This window comes from Tachypleus tridentatus, chromosome 9 (assembly GCF_004210375.1).
Source record: "Tachypleus tridentatus isolate NWPU-2018 chromosome 9, ASM421037v1, whole genome shotgun sequence".
Lineage (NCBI taxonomy): Eukaryota > Metazoa > Arthropoda > Merostomata > Xiphosura > Limulidae > Tachypleus > Tachypleus tridentatus.
In genome coordinates this window covers 162734760-162757064 of record NC_134833.1, presented here as the reverse complement: position 1 = coordinate 162757064, position 22305 = coordinate 162734760, and the positions used below count along the sequence as shown (strand labels likewise).

The 22305-nt window shown below is 37.8% G+C and overlaps 1 long non-coding RNA gene across 1 annotated transcript in view; it reads right to left on the bottom strand.

Annotated features, from left to right (window-relative positions):
* Positions 1–15307: 15307 nt before the first annotated feature.
* LOC143226833 (uncharacterized) overlaps positions 15308–22305 on the bottom strand; it is a 47165-nt gene continuing 40167 nt past the window's right edge. The window contains exon 2 of the long non-coding RNA XR_013014766.1: positions 15308–15554. This is a non-coding gene — a long non-coding RNA (uncharacterized LOC143226833). The remainder of the gene's footprint in view (positions 15555–22305) is intronic.

Below are 22305 nucleotides of genomic sequence, written 5' to 3'. Positions count from 1 at the left end.
TAGGATAAATATCGATGAAGCTTAGAATAATGGCAGGATATACGGACCTTCATAGCTCGTTTGAGGACTAATATATGTACTTGAAAACTGTAACCATTTTGATCAATTTCAGTTGGTAATAACCAAAAAATCGCGTGTTAAATTCAAAACTCAAACGGTTTTTATGACATCTAAAATTACAAATGAAGCTTAATTTTTTGTTTTAGAGATTGACAACGGTTTCTTTGTCTCAGAAATTTCGCTCAGAGCTATATAAAGGTGTATGTGCGTATAACTGTTCTTAATTTCGAACTGATAAACAAGAGAGAAGTTGGCTTGTCAAAAGCATCTATTGTCATCTTTCGGGCTACTGTGATCAAGCAGTAGTATTTGAAAGTCACTCTTTTAGTGTATCTACAATCTCAAAGTAACTTTTGAGGAAAGGAATACGAGCTACGAATTCTTATATTCAATGTCCGGGCATCGTAATCGATAGGTTACGCCTGACCCCGGAGGAATAAAGGCTTATTTCTTTCTTCATTTCGTGAACAGCTACTCTAGGGCTCTCTGGGGCCATCACCAACTCTGGGGCCACGCTAACTGATGGTTTGTTTGACCGTCACATTATCTGAAAAGGCGAACGTGTTCGGTTTAGGATTTGAACCAGAAACCTGCAGATTGTAAAACGACCGTCGTAACCTCAAGACCCTCAATAACTCAGGTAAAGATAGGTGAAACTGATACACATATAAGTACAGGTAAAAATGATATTCAGGTGAAGGCAGGTGAAACATGTTAAGCTGCACCATATTTTCAATATCCATTGTCGACGAAGACATTCGCTGAACAAGATTACATCAGTGTCATGGAATGTTTAGCAATGTTTAACTCTCACTGCACGTCAGAGTTATAGAAGGAGACCTTATTGCTATATTATTTATGTATTTAAGCAGGTCATCCATTATAATTATTTCACCTATTTTAGCTGCCACCTAACCCTAATTCCTTCTCCATCCTAACGGCTCAACACCAAGTCTAAAGACTTAGACTGCTAAATACTGGGTTTCGATGCCTGTGGTGGGCACCTCACAGACAGCCCATCGTGTAGTATTATGCTTATTAAGAGCCACACAATTTTTAACTTCATGTCTTTATTCAGAAAATATGTCGAACCAGCAAAACAATTGAAGGTAAGTAAATGTTTAACCTACCATTCGAATGAGAAGATATAAAACTGGTTGAGAAAAGGAAAGCTCGTGCTAACTTAAAAGTGGCCAACGCCCTCTTCCGGATCACAGCTCAGAACGGTGTCTCTCTTCAGTGCTATTATTCAGTTTACTAACAAGTTACGTCTCACGCGCTATTTTCCGCCTCTTTTCTAGATAATTTCAAAGGATAGCGCGTGACATGAGCCATTTGATTCGCCTGGATACCGTAGAAATCCACATACCACATATCCGTACATAATAAAATTGAGTAAATACATCAGGGGGAGGGGTTAACTTCACATCGCCTCATGAGGTGTGCCCCAGAGGACAACTGTTAGGTGATGGTAAATTATTAATAGTTCTACACAGACAGACTCTGATGTCATAGATGGCGTTTCTACTTTGCTCGCCTCGCCGATCAGTATCAGAAACCACAAAACGATAAAAACTCCGCGTGAACGACGGGATAATTAGACGTCTCTACGGCCAGTCACTGGATTTGTTTCAACCACGGGTCACTCTGTTGTCCATTCATTGTTTACACGAACTACTAATTTAACATAACATAATCCCATTTTAATCGAACACTTTTAACCCTTCTATTATCCCTTCATATTGTCCCTTCAAATCAATCAAGGATAGAACTAGAAAACCCTAGACCCGAGCACTTCGGATGAAATGAAGTACAACCAAAGTATAACCTTCCTTAAGGACATGGATTACAGGATTTCATGTTTTTGTTTATTACTTATAACTGTTATAAAATACACTTTTAACACAAGGAAAACTGTTATATATATACATTTAATAACTCTTGTACTTCCCTTGTATAGATTATTGATTTTTTTATTTCCGGATATTCATTAAAAGCTACTCGAGGGTTACTTACATTAACTATCCCTAGCTATTGAATTTATAAATTTGAAGTAACGAAGCTAGCTAGACAATGCCATCTACACTCAACTATTGAGCTACTATTGTGAAACAGAATAGCCGGATTTCGATTTCACTGTCACACTTGTAACTCACATGTGGCCCCCAAGTGCGGAATGCAATTCCTATTGTTGACTTAATTTTGTTGAATATTACAAAAGAATAGCTGTGTAGAGTGACGCAAAATTACAAAAAACAGGAAATGTATGTTTTATTAACATTTAACATTATATATTCTTTCTTTATCTCGCTTTTCGCGTTAAAGTTTTGTAACGTAATTCACTACAAAATATTTACCACACTATACAGCCCAGTTCTAAGCCTTAAAATGCATAATTTCATAATGCTTTTGCTAAAATATTTTGCGTATGCAATTATTAATGTATCGGCTACAGCGTGCCAATGGTAACTAACAAACATTATTATGTCACTTTACTATTTAAAGTAACTAGATATGTGTCATACTTGTCACAAAGTAATAACACACGTTATTTATACAAGTATTTGAAAATGTGTTCAGTTATTTTTACCAACCATTTATTAATATGCGTGTGTTTTCTTATATCAAAGCCACATCTGGCTATCTGCCGAGTCCACCGAGGGGAATCGAACACCTGATTTTAGCGTTATAAAACCATAGACTTAGCGCTGTATCAGCATGGGATTTATCAGTATGTGATAACGGTATGGTATTTTTTATTATTTCATTTGTTTTAAGCGTCTATTGACTTCAACAAATTATATATCCTGTGTCCGCAGGATGGATCAAACCCCGATTTTTAGAACTATAAGCTCTCGAGTTTACCTCTGAACCATCCGGGTCAAGCGATTTCACGTCATTAAAACTTCGCTTGGAGCTGATGAACTATACGTTGTTTGTTTGCTTGTTTGAAGTTAAGCACAAACCTGGTATCAAAACGGGGTCTCTAGCGTTGTAAGGCTGCAGACACATCATTATGGTGAGATAGATGTTGTTAGAAAGAGGGAGTTATTATACAAAGGTAGAATCGCAAAAGTTTCTGTATTGGTTCTCTTCCTGACCAGGTGGTTAGGACGCTCCACTCGTAATCTGAGGGTCGCTGTTTCGAATCTTCGTCACACCAAACACTAGCCCCTTTCAGCCGTGGTGGCGTTATAATTTTACGATCAATCTCACTATTCGTTGGTAAAATAGTAGCGCAAGAGTTGGCAGTGGTGGTGATGACTAGCTGCTTTCCCTCTAGTCTTACACTGTATAATTAGGGACAACTAGCACAGTTAGCCCTCGTGTAGCGTCTTACACTGTATAATTAGGGACAACTAGCACAGTTATCCCTCGTGTAGCGTCTTACACTGTATAATTAGGGACAACTAGCACAGTTAGCCCTCGTGTCGCGTCTTACACTGGATAATTAGGAACAACTAGCACAGTTAGCCTTCGTGTAGCGTCTTACACTGTATAATTAGGGACAAGTAGCACAGTTAGCCCTCGTGTAGCGTCTTACACTGCATAATTAGGGACAAGTAGCACATTTAGCCTCTGTGTAGTGTCTTACACTGTATAATTAAGGACAACTAGCACAGTTAGCCCTCGTGTAGCGTCTTACACTGTATAATTAGAGACAACTAGCACAGATAGCCCTCGTGTAGCGTCTTACACTGTATAATTAGGGACATCTAGCACAGATAGCCCTCGTGTAGTGTTGTACACTGTATAATTAGGGACAATTAGCACAGTTAGCCCTCGTGTAGCATCTTACACTGTATAATTAGGGACAACTAGCACAGATAGCCCTCGTGTAGTGTTGTACACTGTATAATTAGGGACAACTAGCACAGTTAGCCCTCGTGTAGCGTCTTACACTGTATAATTAGGGACAACTAGCACAGATAGCCCTCGTGTAGTGTTTTACACTGTATAATTAGGGACAATTAGCACAGTTAGCCCTCGTGTAGCGTCTTACACTGTATAATTAGGGACAACTAGCACAGTTAGCCCTCGTGTAGCGTCTTACACTGTATAATTAGGGACAACTAGCACAGATAGCCCTCGTGTAGCGTCTTACACTGTATAATTAGGGACAACTAGCACAGTTAGCCCTAGTGTAGCGTCTTACACTGCATAATTAGGGACAATTAGCAAAGTTAGCCCTAGTGTAGCGTCTTACACTGTATAATTAGGGACAACTAGCACAGTTAGCCCTAGTGTAGCGTCTTACACTGTATAATTAGGGACAACTAGCACAGTTAGCCCTCGTGTAGCGTCTTACACTGTATAATTAGGGACAACTAGCACAGTTAGCCCTCGTGTAGCTTTGCACGAAATCCAAAAACAAACAGTTCCCATTATTATTTATATTTGCCGAAGAGAGAAACCTAGCATAACTGTTAACACTATGGTAAAATGACATTTGTCGGATGGACCTCAGTTTTAAGGTGTAATTCTTGAACAAGCTCATAGAATATGGGACCTAATACAAGTTATCTCGTAAGGCCGTATTTATTAACAAATAACGTTTTCGTTACCTAGTCTATTATAGGCTTGTTCAAAAGCGCTCTGTTATACCGTCTGTGATAGGCTTCTGCAAGCATGCCTAACAGAAGACAATTTGTTATTGGTTGCTGGATCACTGGCGGATCGAAAATGAAACAGAAAGGCGGGATTCAGAGGGTCAGCTCCAATAGACACGAGAAACGCATTAAAGCGAGTGGCCATACGGTTATGACTCGATATAAACGTGAGTGGTAGCAGTTCATACCAGAAGTAATCGATATCAGTAGAGAACTATCAGTTGATACCAGAGGTTAGAAACATCGTCAGAGTAATATCAGTTAGTTGATAAATGATTTTCTCTAAGGTAGAGAATCCCTTTGGTGGCAATACTTATAAAATGACATTTGTGCTTATAATGAAACAGTACTCTATTAATGTCTTAACAGGATATCAAACCTATATTTGCCAACAAGGTTTACACACGTAACTTTGTTTCTTATCACCAACATGTTTTAATACACGATACAGTTTATAATAACGCTTACTTCAAATAGTTATTTAAAAGAATTTATATACGAGAGTTTTACAAAGTTCCAAACTATAATGAGCCTTCTATCTGGTTTGGAACTGAATACTTGATCGATGATCCCGGTCCACCACGAGCGAATTCATTTTATGTTGATACGCAGCTGCACTTCACTTAAAGGGAATTCTAGCTAGCTCTGTTCTTATTTGGCCTGAAGCGACTCACAAGCTTACTTTTCACACATTTTATTTTTATATAATTTCGCGCAAAGCTACACGAGGGCTATCTGCGCTAGCCGTCCCTAATTTAGCAGTGTAAAACGAGAGGGAAGGCAGCTAGTCATCACCACCCACCGCCAACACTTGGGTTATTTTTTTACCAAGGAATAGTGGAATTAACCGTTACATTATAACGCCTCCACGGCTGAAAGGGCCAGCATCTTTGGTGTGATAGGGATTCGAACCTGCGATCTTCAGATTACGAGCCGAGTGCCTTAACTACCTTGCCATGCCGGGCCGGTGTTGATATAGAAACAACTGGAGGAATGTCAAAAGACGACGTGCCATTATTATGGTAAATCGCGCTGCTAAATAAGTGGTCCTCAATATTATCCATATTAGCCTGAATAAAAACACGTACTTTACCCTAGCACGTGGATATTAGCACTTTGGCAAACATCCGGGCGGTAAACGAAAACAAACTTCGTCAAGATACGTCATTTAATGATATAATTCAAGTGTCACCGAATTCCATTTACCCTCATCGTAGTTTATATCTAAAATACGAGTTCTAATTCGCCTTAATCATAGATCTGATACACTGGTTCTGTCAAATATCGATAATTTATAGAGCCAGAATACACCTGTGTGTGTTAGAGCATGCCCAGAATATCTTTAGAATACACTCAAAAGCATAATTTGATTTAGCTGTCAGACATGTTGGTTTGTTTGTTTTTTTATAGTAAAATGAAACTGCTAATTGAATCTTATATTTTGAGAACAGCCGGATGAAAAGTTTAATTAAAGCTTTAACCCAACTAAGTCAAACAATATTTTCACCGCGCTGTACGGTTCAGTATTTGCTTTCTATAACCATCAATTAATTTCTACACGAAAATAAGAGCAGTAATTCATTCATAAAGGAAACTCCTAAAAATTTAGTACAAAGTTTAATAAAAACTTCTAACTCAAATATGAAGTGAAACTTGATAAAACACGTGCTAAATCTAAATGTCAAGAAATAATTAATTTATAAACTCACGTGATAAACCTACAATATATAACTAGAGCTGCGCACAACAATAAGTATTTCGTTTTCAGGACAGGTCAATATAGTTTCAACAGCTGGGGGTGTGTGGGTGGGAAGGTATGGCTGGAACCATGATTAGTTATTAAGCCTCTCCACTCCTTGGCGCGTTTTTCTTCTGATGCACGTGAAGCCGGAACTTATCTCGCCATAGAGGTAAGAACAAGAGAATGATATATATCTTTAGTGTAACAAGTTATCTAATCTATTGACTAAAGGGGCGGCGCTTTGAAGCCAGAGGAAGAAGCGATTCGAACGAGACGCGGTCGGGATAATTAGGGTTTCTTGCGTGCGAAAGGCTGATGGAAATGGAGAAGTATATATATCGTTTGTATTTCGGGTTTCCAACCCAACTCTGGAAGCGACTAAAGGTCTCTGTCTAAGGCAACAGAAACTAAAGACGAGAAACAGGAGGCAGCCGTGACCGATGACGGCTGTCAGAGTTGACTTTCTGTCAGAATGACGTATGTGGGAAAAGGCACAAGGGCGGAAAACTGGCTATCTTCAGTGTCTCGATTTTTTATGATGGGCATGTTTCCATAAACTTAGACAAGCGAACTCCAAGATTGGAAGGCGGTATACTAGTCCAGAATATCCTAAAAAGATAAATTATCCGAGACTTTACGCAAACATCAACACGGCGACTGTTTATGCTCATTAAAAAATGTGTACGTACACAAACTTAGAACATCATTACACTAAACAGTCAGTTGAAAAACTGTTTAACTAACAACACAACACTAAACAACAAAGAAAACAACACAGGTCTCTACATGTGACCCATAATATTCTGTCACAGATCTCTGCATGTGACTTATAATATTCTGTCACAGATTTCTACATGTGACCCATAATATTCTGTCACAGATCTCTGCATGTGACCTATAATATTCTGTCACAGATCTCTGCATGTGACCTATAATATTCTGTCACAGATTTCTGCATGTGACCTATAATATTCTGTCACAGATCTCTGCATGTGACCTATAATATTCTGTCACAGATCTCTACATGTGACCCATAATATTCTGTCACAGATCTCTGCATGTGACCTATAATATTCTGTCACAGATCTCTGCATGTGACCTATAATATTCTGTCACAGATCTCTGCATGTGACCTATAATATTCTGTCACAGATCTCTACATGTGACCTATAATATTCTGTCACAGATCTCTGCATGTGACCTATAATATTCTGTCACAGATCTCTACATGTGACCCATAATATTCTGTCATAGATCCTTACATGTGACCCATAATATTCTGTCACAGATCTCTGTATGTGACCAATAATATTCTGTCACAGATCTCTACATGTGACCTATAATATTCTGTCACAGATCTCTACATGTGACCTATAATATTCTGTCTACATGTGACCTATAATACAGATCTCTGCATGTGACCTATAATATTCTTTCACAGATCTCTGCATGTGACCTATAATATTCTGTCACAGATCTCTACATGTGACCCATAATATTCTGTCACAAATCTCTGCATGTGACCCATAATATTCTGTCACAGATCTCTGCATGTGACTTATAATATTCTGTCACAGATTTCTACATGTGACCCATAATATTCTGTCACAGATCTCTGCATGTGACCTATAATATTCTGTCACAGATCTCTACATGTGACCTATAATATTCTGTCACAGATCTCTACATGTGACCTATAATAGTCTATCACAGATCTCTACATGTGACCTATAATATTCTGTTACAGATATCTACATGTGACCTATAATATTCTGTCACAGATCTCTGCATGTGACCAATAATATTCTGTCACAGATCTCTGTATGTGACCAATAATATTCTGTCACAGATCTCTGTATGTGACCAATAATATTCTGTCACAGATCTCTACATGTGACCTATAATATTCTGTCACAGATCTCTGCATGTGACCTATAATATTCTGTCACAGATCTCTACATGTGACCTATAATATTCTGTAATATTATCTGATTTATCACAAACTTATTTCTCTTCTTATTTGTAATACCTTTATCAGCATTGCAAACTCACTGCGCATGACAAAGCTTTCGAAACAAGACATTCATTTTGAGTCTAGAGTTTGGTATCGGCCTTTAGGTTGGAGACGAGTAAAGGTAAAAAAAACAGAAATGTAAGCATTCCTTTTCAAACTATAAAGTTGTGCTGGTCTGATGACCACTGGTATTAGAGTGAAAGGCTTCGTCGCGGGGATATGGCGGTTGTAGCAATTTGACAAGAACTTTGCTTTTAATCAATAAGTTCTTGGTTTTACAGTCTATTAAAATTATTTAATATGCAGACTTAAATGCATGCATAGTTTGTGAATATATGAGGTCATTGAACTGATTAACTTGTAAATAAGCGGCAAATCTATTCGCACAAGAGTAGTGTTAATAAACAATAAAGTTTATGTCTGTCGAATTTAGTGTGCTCATAAAAATCACTCATTAATCATAAACACTAAAATAACACACGTGTAAAGAGACCTATCGATTTAAAACGTTAAAATATATTTTATGTGACGAAATAAGATATCACACATGTGTTTGTGTATGTATGTGCACACACATAAAGGTGGAGAAACCCTGGATAACTGCGAAGAAGCGAGGGCATGTCGTCTTCATTATAAAGTACGAGGTATCACGTTTCTGCTTATAAGTTGAAGCACGTGACTTTTAAGCCGTTGGTAACAGCCCTTTTAGAGTTTGCAGTAGAGCGTGGGATCTGAAGTCATACACAAGTAAGGAGGCTTAGCTTTATATTTTTCAGCCCTAACAACATCAATTTAACCCCTCGAAAGATGCTCAGAAAAAAAAGTGTACTCCTCAAATAAACAATTTCGAACTCTCTAGATCTTAGGCCTTTACTTTTTACAGATTTTATCTATAATCGTTTTGTATTTAATTAATATTAGGTTGTTTGGTTTTTCCTTTGGGGTTCAGCATATGAAATATTGCACTGATTTCTAGCCATAAATACAGTCGAATAGAAAGAGTTACATTTAGTATGTAACCGCAAACTGCAGCTTCCAAAACAAAAAACACGTAACGCGATTTTAATGTTACTAGTCCATCGAAATAGGGCCCGGCATGGCCAGGTGGGTTAAGGCGTTCGACTTGTAATATCAGGGTCGCGGGTTCGAATCCTGGGCGCACCAAACATGCTCGCCATTTCAGCCGTGGGGGAGTTATAATTTGACGGTCAATCCCATTATTTGTTGGTGAAAGAGTAGCCCAAGAGTTGGCGGTGGGTCGTGATGACTTCCTTCTAGTCTTACACTGCTAAATTAGGAACGGCTAGCACAGATAGCCCTCGTGTACCTTTGAGCGAAAAAAAAAAGAAAACACAAAAACAAAACATCGAAACAGTACTAGCCCATTCTCATATACGGATCAGGGCTATGTTTCCGGGCTCATAACGTTAAAATCCATGGTTCTATTACTACGATATTACAAAGTTGTGCTTAACAACAAAACAAATGAAATATTTCCTAAATGGTTAAAATGATGTGTCTGTTTTCTTATATCAAAGCCACATCGGGTTACCTACTGTGTCCACCGAGGGGAATCGAACCCCTGATTTTAGCATTGTAAGTCTGAAAACTTTCCGCTGTGCCAGCAGGGGACTAGTTAAAATGAAATGATAATATTGAAGGAGAAAGCGTCTTGTGTGTGGAGAGGTAGGGGGGATCATTCGACTTGGTTCCCCACAGTATTCTAGACATCTCTTGATTCATGTATGACGTTTACTTTGAAACCTCGGTTATCCTAAATTCCAGGCGATTCTTGAAAGTAAGTTTATTTCTGGTCCTCAAATTATTATGTCTCATCCACTGAGAGATGGATTTGTTTAATCTTAACGTTTCAGTTAAATACATATATATCTATTTAACAGTTGAGTGGATTCATGCAAGCATAAATTATGGATTTTCTCTCTCCTAATTTCACATTAAAATTCAGTAACACTTTAATGAATATTCACATTTAATAAACAATGACGTTAATTTGTTAATGTTATAATATTCTATATGGACAGCCGTACAGTCACTGCTAATGTCTGGACAACCACCTTAGAGTGATTGCTGGTGTTCGACAAGGCGTTCTGTAATCGATGGTGTATAAAAAACAGTACAGTCATTGTTAGTTAGTTTGTTGTATTTCGCGCTAAGCTACACGAGTACTATCTGCGCTAGTTGTCCCTAATTTAGCAGTGTAAGACTAGAGGGAAGGCAGCTAGTCATCACCACCCACCGCCAACTCTTGGGCTACTCTTTTACCAACGAATAGTGTGATTGACCGTCGCATTATAACGCCCCACGGCTGAAAGGTCGAGCATGTTTGGTGGGACGGGGATTCGAACCCGCGGCCCTCGGATTACGAGTCGAGTGCCTTAACCACCTGGCCATGCCGGTTGATAATGTTGATAATGTCTTACAACGTTAATCGTTAACGCACCAATGATACTTAGGGCCAGACTAAACCATATACTGTCGAGTACCAACATCAGTAGCACAGAAGATACTCACTGACGAGTTAACTACATTCTTATGATTAGATGTTTTGTACACATACACAGATATGGAAAACATATTTTGGAAAAGGAAAGTAGATGTACGAATGGCTAATATTAATTATATAAAACAGTGTAAATAAAATAGTAGAGATGGGGTTTATAGAGATGTTACAAGTGCCATCCTTACCATCTTGTTTCCAACGTTCTTGAAAGACTTATATTAGCCATCCGTACATTTCCTTCCTGTTGTTAAATATTTTTATTTATTTGTTTGTTTCTTTTTAATGCAGTGTTTTAATAAACATAGGAAGGACATATCTATAATCTAAATGCAGTGAGGTTCAAACTATTATATTTATTATAATAAATATAACACTAATTTTGTTCCTGAATAGAATGTGTTATTTCATAACTGCTTATGTTGTAAAAGTACAGAAAATGGCCATTATTCCCTTCAAACTTTGCTTTTGTGACCTGGATAATAAAGTTTATAAATTAACCTATTTTATATGTAGAAACGGACAAATCTGCACATTTTCATTTATATAAGGTCTGAATAAAACAACGTATGAATCAAGATTTACATGTATTTATACTAAAGTCATACAAAAATGTTTAGAAGTGAGTAGTTTTTCGAGATTTGCGACTGTAATGTAAATCACTTTCACGTATCAACCCCAAATATAGTCTCCCATCATGTTTTCGTTGTACGCTCTCAGATCATAAAAACAAAGTTTGAAGAGAAAAATAGGTCTTTTTCATTTACTTTAATCATAAATAATTGGGAAATAACACTTTCTGTCCAGGAACAAGAGACAGTAAAAATTTTGTTACGTAGTGTAATTTATTTATTACTGGCTAGCAATTCCTGTTTCACCCTGTACTTACGTTTCTTGGAAGAACAACAAACTACTGTAAGAAAGCAAACTTCAAGAGGTAATGATAACATCGTTTATATTAGAATTATGGTTACTGTGATTGCCAGCGGTTAGTAATAGTTATAAAATCGGATATTCCATTTGAAACTATGTAACCTTAGATAAATGTGTTGATGTTTTGGTTTCTAAGTTATAATGTAATAAAGAAGAAACATAATAATAACAAATTGAAACGTTTTACCATCATATTAACAGACAATATCAGAACTTGTGACTCAGTCATTACGCAGACTTTATAATATTATAAAGTTCTAATGACCTATTAAGGAGGTATTCAAGATACCATGTAGGCAGTGCTGCCACCTGGCTGATGTAGCTATGCCTACGTATCAAATTATCTACATTATTTAGTGGACTTATTTTTAGTTCTGAACTGTGTATCTTGCTTTGATCAGTTATTGATAATTATTATATGTATAACCTGAAAGACAATGAGAGTCACGTGGTTCCGTCTGATATGCATGCTGTCAGACAGAATTACATGCTCTTTGTTCGATTGGTTTGAATTTCGCACAAAGCTACACGAGGGCTAACTGTACTAGGCGTCCCTAATTTAGTAGAGGGAAGACAGCTGGTCATCACCACCCACCGCCAACTCTTTGGCTACTCTTTCACCAACGAATAATGGGAATGACCGTCACATTATAACGTCCCCACGGCTGAAAGGGCGAGCATGTTTGATACGAAAGGGATTTGAACCCGAGACCCTTAGATTACGAGTCGAACGCCCTAATTGCCTGGCCATGCCGGGCCTGAATCACATACTGACGAGAGACAAAAGATCTCGTCTCGTCTATACAAACAGATAAATTAGAGGTCTGATAAAGTTGTTACAATAACTTTTAAAAGCAAGAAAATCAGGCGCTTACGACAACAATCTGTTGACGAACTTTTTCTACTTAGGCTTAGACAATGGGAACAGGACGACAGCAACAACTTCCAGGTTTAGATATTAGGAGCTAAGCCTTTTCAGGTTCATAAGAGTAGTGTTTTTTAAAAAAGAAAAAATAGCAGTTAGGGCCAGAAATAACCCACAAAAAACTTGGTCATTTCTGTGTAGATGTTTTGTACGGAAATTAAGCAACTGATATAGTGAAACCTACAAGATGTGTGCAATGATCTAACTGTAACGTAGACTTGTGTCTCACATCTCCATACGACATATAATAATTTCATTCTAACGAATTTAAAATAAAGGTTTCTGCTTCTTCAAATCACCTAGATTGTAGTTTCAGATGGAGCCTCCCAGCTCTTCCTTTAAGGAGAATTTAACCCTCCTGAAAATGGCCCGGCATGGCCAAGCGTGTTAAGGTGTTCGATTCGTAATCTGAGGGTCGCGGGTTCGCATCCCGGTCGCGCCAAACATGCTCGCCCTTTCAGCCGTGGGGGCGTTATATAGTGACGGTCAATCCCACTATTCGTTGGTAAAAGAGTAGCCCAAGAGTTGGCGGTGGGTGGTGATGACTAGCTTCCTTCCCTCTAGTTTCACACTGCTAAATTAGGGACGGCTAGCACAGATAGCCCTCGAGTAGCGTTGTGCGAAATTCAAAAACAAACAAACAAACCCTCCTGAAAAACGAAGTGCTCGGTCGTATTTACGGGAATCAAATGAGGACTCGACACTTCTAGTTCATCAAACGACCGCTATACCAACTGAGATAAAGAGTTGACCCCTTAGTTCTTAGAGTATGTTTCCTTCTTTCCATTAACAATTCAAACAACCATTCACAACAAAAACTTGCGGAGAACAAGAAACACGATCCACGTGGGTTTTAAAATCTCAGTTAGTTAGTCAGGCCCTACTAATTACATTTACAGCACATATACTTCTCTGCCTACAAGAAAGGGAAAATGTGGATTTGCTTCCCGATGATGGAGAGTAGTTCCCGCTATATAACATCACAACCAATTAATACTGACAAAACCAAGAAGTCGTCGTTTTCTTGTCATGGGTCTTCAACAGCGCGTGACATGATGGAACTGCGTGTGTGTGGCCGTAAGACGAACATTAGGGTTTTAGCCAATCAAATTACCACAGATTCACCTATGTACGGTACTTTCTTCTATACTTAAACAATACAAATAAATACAACTAACGAACCAACGTAATCAGTGATTACTGATTTATGTCACATCTAGTTGTGACGTTGCATCTTGCAACAGAGCGTCTGTCTTTTTTTTTTTCAGTGTGATGTGTTTGTTTGTTTGTTTTTGAATTTCGCCCAAAGCTACTCGAGGGCTATCTGCGCTAGCCGCCCCTAATTTAGCAGTGTAAGACTAGAGGGAAGGCAGCTGGTCATCACCCCCCACCGCCAACTTTTGGGTTACTCTTTTACCAACGAATAGTGAGATTGACCGAACATGATAACACCACACGGCTAAAAAGGTAGGCATGTTTGGTGCGACTGGGATTCGAACCCGCGACCCTGAGATTACTAGTTGAACGCCTTAACTCACCTGGCCATGCCGGGCCAGTGTGATGTGTCTTCTGTTAATTGGAATTTCCATCCTGTATGTTTATTTGTTTGTTTAGAATAAATTACAAAGCTACACAATGGGCTGTCTGTACGCTACCCACCACGACTATCGAAACCCGGTTTCTAGCAGTGGTGCAGACACACTGCTGTGCCACTGGAGAGGGGGGGTTCTATCCTGTCATTGTCTGTCCTCCCCCTTTACGAACTTTTTGATGTTGAGGTGGTGGTCTGGTTCTGAAATTTCTATACACGATCGTTACAAATACAGTAAACATATTGTGGTGTATAATATCTGGAAATAACAAAGAATTATCATAGCAAGAAAAGTTGTTCTTTTGATTATTAAACGTGCTTTGTGTCGTTTTTTTCTCATTTTTAGATATTTCTCTTATTCTACCTATATTTATTTATTCCACTTTGCACCCATGTTTGTTTGTTGTTGTTTATTGCAAATACAAACATAGATACGTAACTTTAAGGTATTCAGTATATGTTTTGTGATTTAATATTCGACCGTCTTACGTCCAGAAACTATATAATATAGCTAAAAAAAACGCAACAAAGAGTTTGTTTGTTTTTTGAATTTCGCGCAAAGCTACTCGAGGGCTATCTGTGCTAGCCGTCCCTAACTTAGCAGTGTAAGACCAGAGGGAAGGCAGCTAGTCATCACCACCCTCCGCCAGCTCTTGGGTTACTCTTTTACCAACGAATGGTGGGATTCACTGTCACATTATAACGCCCCACGGCTGAAAGGACGAACATGTTTGGTGCGACCGGGATTCGAACCCGCGACCCTCGGATTACGAGTCGAACGCCTCAACACGCTTGGCCATGCCGGGCCCCAAACAGAGAGTAAATGGAACAACACAGTGAATTTATTAGAGGTACAAAACATTAACAAGGTAAATAGAAGAGTGTAGTGAATAAGTTGTATAATACACTATAGTATTCAAACTACCATACATTTTTATTACTGTACGATTGTGGAATCTTGCACAAAGTTACATGTATTATTCCGCACAATTCAGCAAAGTTAGTCAGCAGACCTCGATATTTTCAGATTTTCCCAGACTCCGCGCAGCCTCAGGAATGCTCATATTAGTGTTCCACCACCCGTGTATCACCAAGATAGTGTTTTACCACATTTTCCATCACTGTCTTACTGAAGGTAAATCTCGCCAGACGACTCGCGTTCCTGTGGGAATAGAATAATGAATCAGAAAGTGCCTGTACTTGTCAGCAGTCAGGGTGCCATCGATTATACATAAAATCATACGCACACAACGGTGACGTAGATGCTGCACCAACCTTCTGCTTTAATGTGATTGAACTACAACACTGTTCTCCATTTCATCATTGTCCTTAAACAACTCAAACTTGTTAAAATCAGCAATACGATCACGAGCTGTGCCCTTTCCGCTCTGTTTGTGACCCGATGTCCAATCAAACGTTTTGAGTCGGTCATTTATTGCTGCCCTCCGCTGGCACAGTGATAAGTCTACGGATTTATAACGCTAAAATCTGGGGTTTGATTCCCCTCGGTGGGCTCAGCAGATAGCCCGATGTGGCTTTGCTAAAAGAAAAACACACACATTTATTACTTCTAAACAGCGGTTTCCAGAACCTCGACGTCTGTTTCGACCACCTTGTGCTAATGTTTACTTTTTTTTTTACTTGAGGCAAATTCACACCAGCATTTAAAGCAAGATTCGTAAACGACCGTTGTCTGTTTCGTTATGAACATACAGAAATATTTTTACAATAATAATGTAGTTCATTGAATAACTTCAACTATTGTTTTAAAAGTGAATGCAAAACAAATAGAAACTAATTAGTGAATGATGAATCAAAGACGGATATACAATGTTAATACACTGATTACTTAATACTATTGTAATAATGTATTTTTATCAGTAAAGTCTATTGTAACACCGATAAAACAATTTGATTTCTCAACGTGCATATTTTTTGTTGTTTGTAAAAAAACATCTCGGTTGTCACAAGCCTATGAAATTTCAAATCGAATTAAAAAATTCTTGTGTGGTACATCACGCTAGAAATTTGTTTGTTTGTTTTGGAATTTCGCACAAAGCTACTCGAGGGCTATCTGTGCTAGCCGTCCCTAATTTTGCAGTGTAAGACTAGAGGGAAGGCAGCTAGTCATCACCACCCACCGCCAACTCTTGGGCTACTCTTTTACCAACGAATAGTGGGATTGACCGTCACATTATACACCCCCACGGCTGGGAGGGTGAGCATGTTTAGCGCGACGCGGGCGCGAACCCACGACCCTCGGATTACGAGTTGCACGCCTTACGCGCTTGGCCATGCCAGGCCAAACACGCTAGAAATGATACAATATCAAAAGTGATTTTAAATAGATGTACAAACACGATTAGCCAGTTTTTGAATTAATATTCGTATTTGATCCATTCATTAACCTTCCAGTTTACTGTTTATTTAAACTTTGCAAGTGTTAATGTAAGAACTGAATACAGCACTTTTGTTCTAAAGGTTCACTGATGTCATAAATATACGTTACTTACGTATCATCTTTTGTGTACGTCTACTTATACGGCCGGGCATGGCTAGGTGGATTAAGGCGTTCGACTCGTAATCTGAGGGTCTCAGGTTCGAATCTCCATCACACCCAAACATGCTCGCTCTTTCAGCCGTGGGGGTGTGGGGGTGTTTTATGTACGGTCAATCCCACTATTCGTTGCTTAAATGTTATAATTTCCGCAATAACAATGCACGTGTTTGTTCATCATGTTTATCGATTTCATTTATGTTTATATTGGGTTGAGGAATAATTCATGAGCGTTTTTTCAAGTTAACAAAATATATTCATAAATGAAACGCTTTCCCAAAATATTTCATGTCATTTGGTAGATAACTTTTTGCTCTAATAGATGGTGTGTTTGATTTTCATATGTCTTTAATTTTTGCTTTCATTTTCAGCTCATTAAATGGAATGTCAAGTGGACAAAATCGAGCATTTTCGACACCATCTGCTTTTCGCATTTAATTTCTTGCAATTTCGTTTAAAACAATGCATACTATATACCTAGGTATTACATGAAATAAAGTATCATAATAAATGTTTTGGGTGTAATGTGTTCATGCATTGAAGTATTGTATAGTCTTGCATGTAATGCTTGAATGAAATTATTTAAAAACGCTCACGAATTATTCCTCAACCTAATATATCAATTACGTTTCTTTCATACTTTTAGAGTAACTAGACAGTTTGTACACAACTTTGGCATGGCTATTATTTTAATTAAATAAATCTGCCTTTAAAATGTAAGTAACGAACTAGCCAGATATATGTCAGCTACCTGGAACACCACAGTTATATTTAACGTTAATTTAAAATGTAAGTAACGAACTAGCCAGAGATATGTCACCTACCTGGAACACCACAGTTATATTTAATGTTAATTTAAAATGTAAGTAACGAACTAGCCAGACATATGTCAGCTACCTGGAACACCACAGTTATATTTAATGTTAATTTAAAATGTAAGTAACAAAGTAGCCAGATATATGTCAGCTACCCGGAACACCACAGTTGTATGTAATGTTAATTTAAAATGTAAGTAACAAAGTAGCCAGATATATGTCAGCTACCCGGAACACCACAGTTATATTTAATGTTAATTAAAATGTAAGTAACAAAGTAGCCAGACATATGTCAGCTACCCGGAACACCACAGTTATATTTAATGTTAATTTAAAATGTAAGTAACGAACTAGCCAGATATATGTCAGCTACCCGGAACACCACAGTTATATTTAATGTTAATTTAAAATGTAAGTAACGAACTAGCCAGATATATGTCAGCTACCCGGAACACCACAGTTATATTTAATGTTAATTTAAAATGTAAGTAACGAACTAGCCAGATATATGTCAGCTACCCGGAATACCACAGTTATATTTAATGTTAATTTAAAATGTAAGTAACGAACTAGCCAGACATATGTCAGCTACCTGGAACACCACAGTTATATTTAATGTTAATTTAAAATGTAAGTAACGAACTAGCCAGACATATCTCAGCTACCTGGAACACCACAGTTATATTTAATGTTAATTTAAAATGTAAAAACGAACTAGCCAGACATATGTCAGCTACCTGGAACACCACAGTTATAATTAATGTTAAATAGAGATATTTTAAGTTGAAAATCACACACTTTCTTATTTAGTTCATACTAAAAACAACAACAAACAGTATAGTACATATCATATTATCGGAGTCAATTAGGGCATTTAATTGAGCGCGGAAGTTAAAAATAAGTGTACATGGAAAATAAATCTTTAGCAAGTGATCTGAAAAATAGAAGCTCGAGATCACTGTAGAACGTGCTTTATTTTCTACAAGTATGTATGCACTTATATGCATGTTAAACATCAACAAACAGAACACAGAAAACCTCTGTTCCTTGATGAGGGGTCGTTCCACATCTTTTGTCATCAACAGGAACACCCCTTGAAAAGAAAAATAAACCGTGCACTGGAAGAATATTAGGTTACCGTACAACGGAACTCAGAACTTGTGTTCCGAAAAACCTGGAAGCATTTTCAATGGTCTCAAAATCTGTGTGTCTCCCCGTCCCGAGCGGCACAGCAGCAAACCTAAAGGCCGATAACGCTAAAACAGTGTTCCGATGCCCGCAGTAGGCGCAACACAGATAGCCGACTGTGCAGCTTTGTGCTTTCACAGCAAGTAAAGAATCAACATTGATAGGTAGAGGGCGCAAAGCAAGTTTCTACACAGCAGTTTTTCTCTACAACAACTCCTAACTAACAATGAATGTTACTAATATACATTCATCATAAACAAGCGAGCAACACTAGATGTGCTTCTTCGTTATGACCACAACAATAATTACATTTGTTTCTTACACTCACACCACTAACAACTCTACGTTTATTCGTCGTAAACACATTGAGTATTAGTAGAGAAATCAAAATGAACTATCTCTAGCACGTATGATTAGTCGGTATTTTTCACTTGTTGTTTTATTTTCAATAGAACTCTATATTTTTGAAACTATTAGAAAAGTGAGAGAACAAGTAATCGAACGAAAACTATCACGTAATGAGAAAAATTTAAACTTTTAAAAATACAGAATTCTTGAAACTTAAATATTATACAAATCATTCTAAATGCTAAATACCCATATTTAATTTCATAAAATTTAATAAACTTCAAGGAATAGTAAACCAGGAGTAATGGTGTATTAGTTGCGTAGTTTGCCATCGGATACAAACTTAAACAATTCAAAATTTTTAATTTAGGTTATTGTGATTTAGCTGTTAGATTTTTACCTTTATTGTCCTGTTTTCATCTTGAAGAAACATCGGTGTATTTGCTCGTTTTGTCTGTTTTTGCTGTTGTTTTTTGTGTGTGGTAATTAATATTGGGTTCACAGAAACAATCCTCAGTTCACTGTTCACTCTGAACGTCAGTTAAATGTTTGATATTAGTCCGCGCAATAATCCTTTTGCAACATAAAAGTGAGATTAGTACGGTTTGGAAAAATAGTTCCAAGCACATCAGTACCTACGTATGTATATACATATTTATACATCAGTAGTGTATGCTGTGACAAATACGACACGTTACGTCGAATCACGGGAACTGGTTTACTGTGAACAGAAACTTGAGAAATTCATTACCTGATCATTGACAGCCATAACGGTGAAAATAGCACTTGTCACGATATAATACATGTTGATCAATCAGAAAGGTAGAACAGAATCTTTACTTACAGAAGCGTATACCATTGTCTCAAGGATTTATCTCACCGCTCTTGCCTTAAAAATTCTGTTACTATTCTGCTCGAACAACGACAGGTCTTTGCTGCGATACATCGCCTCCAGAGGGCAGTAGTGTATTCTTTGTTTATAAAGCCAGGCTAGTTAAAGAAACTCCGAACTCCGTGATCTAGTTTGGTTTTAAAATATCAGAGATTTAATGAAACCTTACAGGGCGTGGTTTAATTGTATGTTCAAAAATCTCAAGTAATTTGCGAAACCGTAAAGAATATGGTTTCAAAACTTCAGCCAGTTAATGAAACCGTGACAAGTGTGAACTGATTTGGTTAGAAACCTAAGTTCCGTATTCAATGTAATAGTGATGCCTACCTATATATTTCTGAGGAGTTCTGTATTTAAATGTAACAGCGACATCTATCTATATATTTCTGAAGAGTCTGTATTTCAACATGTCAATGGTCCCTTCCCACTTATGACGGTCCTACTTTCTCACAAAGTGTTCAAAATAATTTAATATTTTTTATTATTATTTATATATTTTTTATATTTTAATACAAGTTTAGTTTAATCTTTAATAAAACAATTAATATTGCCTTCCTTTTCACTCCTAGACTCCGGATCTTGGAAAAATATACCCGCGATAATTGTTTATTTATTGTTAAGGTGTTATGTTCTTAACTACACAATTGTCTAGATAATATAGCGTTAAAAGCTCTCAAGCTTGACGCTGAGCCAACAGGGTATTCCGGTAACAGTATCTTTACTTCCTTAGAGAATGACAGAAAAAACGTAATTAAAATTCTTTCCATTTCGCGTTACTATATGCACCGTCCCCCACTTTGCTTTATTACTACTGGCGCAACGATTACAAGACGCCCCCTAAATCCTCTCCGACATTCAATTCCTGCTGTCACTCACAGCGTTTCCCTAACGTGAAGGAACTATTTTTATTGCGCACATATACACCTGCCTTTTGAATGGTCTTTTCATACTTTACCATGTTTCTAAGTACTACTTGCAAAACAAGCCAGGCGAGTCTATGCCTAATCAGTTCGCGTAGATGACTCTACTTGTAGCATCGTGTGAGTGAAGTAGAATTATTTATCTACTATTTTATTATAACTAAACCTAAAATAGGAATACAGATACGTTCATTCACCAGGGGCCTGGTGGTTAGGGCGCTCTCCTCGCAACCAACGAGTCGCGGGATCCAAACCCGTCACCAAATATGCTTATTCTTTCGGCCGTGAGAGCGTGTAACGGTCAATCGCTTTACTCGTTGGTAAAGATTTTATCGAGATTTAACTAACTGCATCCCCCCCCCAAGTCTATTACTTCAAAACTATGAACGATTAGCACGGATATCCCTCGAGTAGTTTCGTACGAGCCCGGCATGGCCAAGCGTGTTAAGGCGTGCGACTCGTAATCTGAGGGTCGCGGGTTTGCATCCCCGAAGCGCCAAACATGCTCGCCCTTTCAGCCGTGGGGGCGTTATAATGTTACGGTTAATCCCACTATTCGTTGGTAAAAGAGTAGCCCAAGAGTTAGCGGTGGGTGGTGGTGGCTAGCTGCCTTCTCTCTAGTCTTACACTGCTAAATTAAGGACGGCTAACACAGATAGCCCTCGAGTAGCTTTGTGCGAAATTCAAAAACAAACAAACAAACAGTTTCGTACGAAACATTCATTTTGCGATGAATATACGAATATTGACTTAAGAACAGACGGAATCAGCGAGATAACTGAAACTTTTACATAAAACGGAAAATAGTACCAAGTGAATTGTTAACTAAGGTTTGGCAACAACAAACAAGAGGGAATCCTTAATAGCCGCAATTGTAATTAGAGCTCAAATGAGTCAAAAGATTGAGCAATGATCTAAGAGTTTGCACTTCAAAAACAAAAAACTTAGAGCCGTTCTATGAGCCATTTTACCGCGGCAGAAAAATAACAATACCTCAGTTAAGTTTCGATCTTAACATTTATTAAGCACGTATTAAGTTCGTCTCTACTATCATTAGAAAACATTCAATAAAGACATCTATATAATCAAGATTCTTGATGGCATGAATGTATTTTGATTTTTAAATAATTATTCTCATTAGAAGCCGAATACACAAAGTAATTATTTTAGTGAGAACCATGACTTTTTAATCG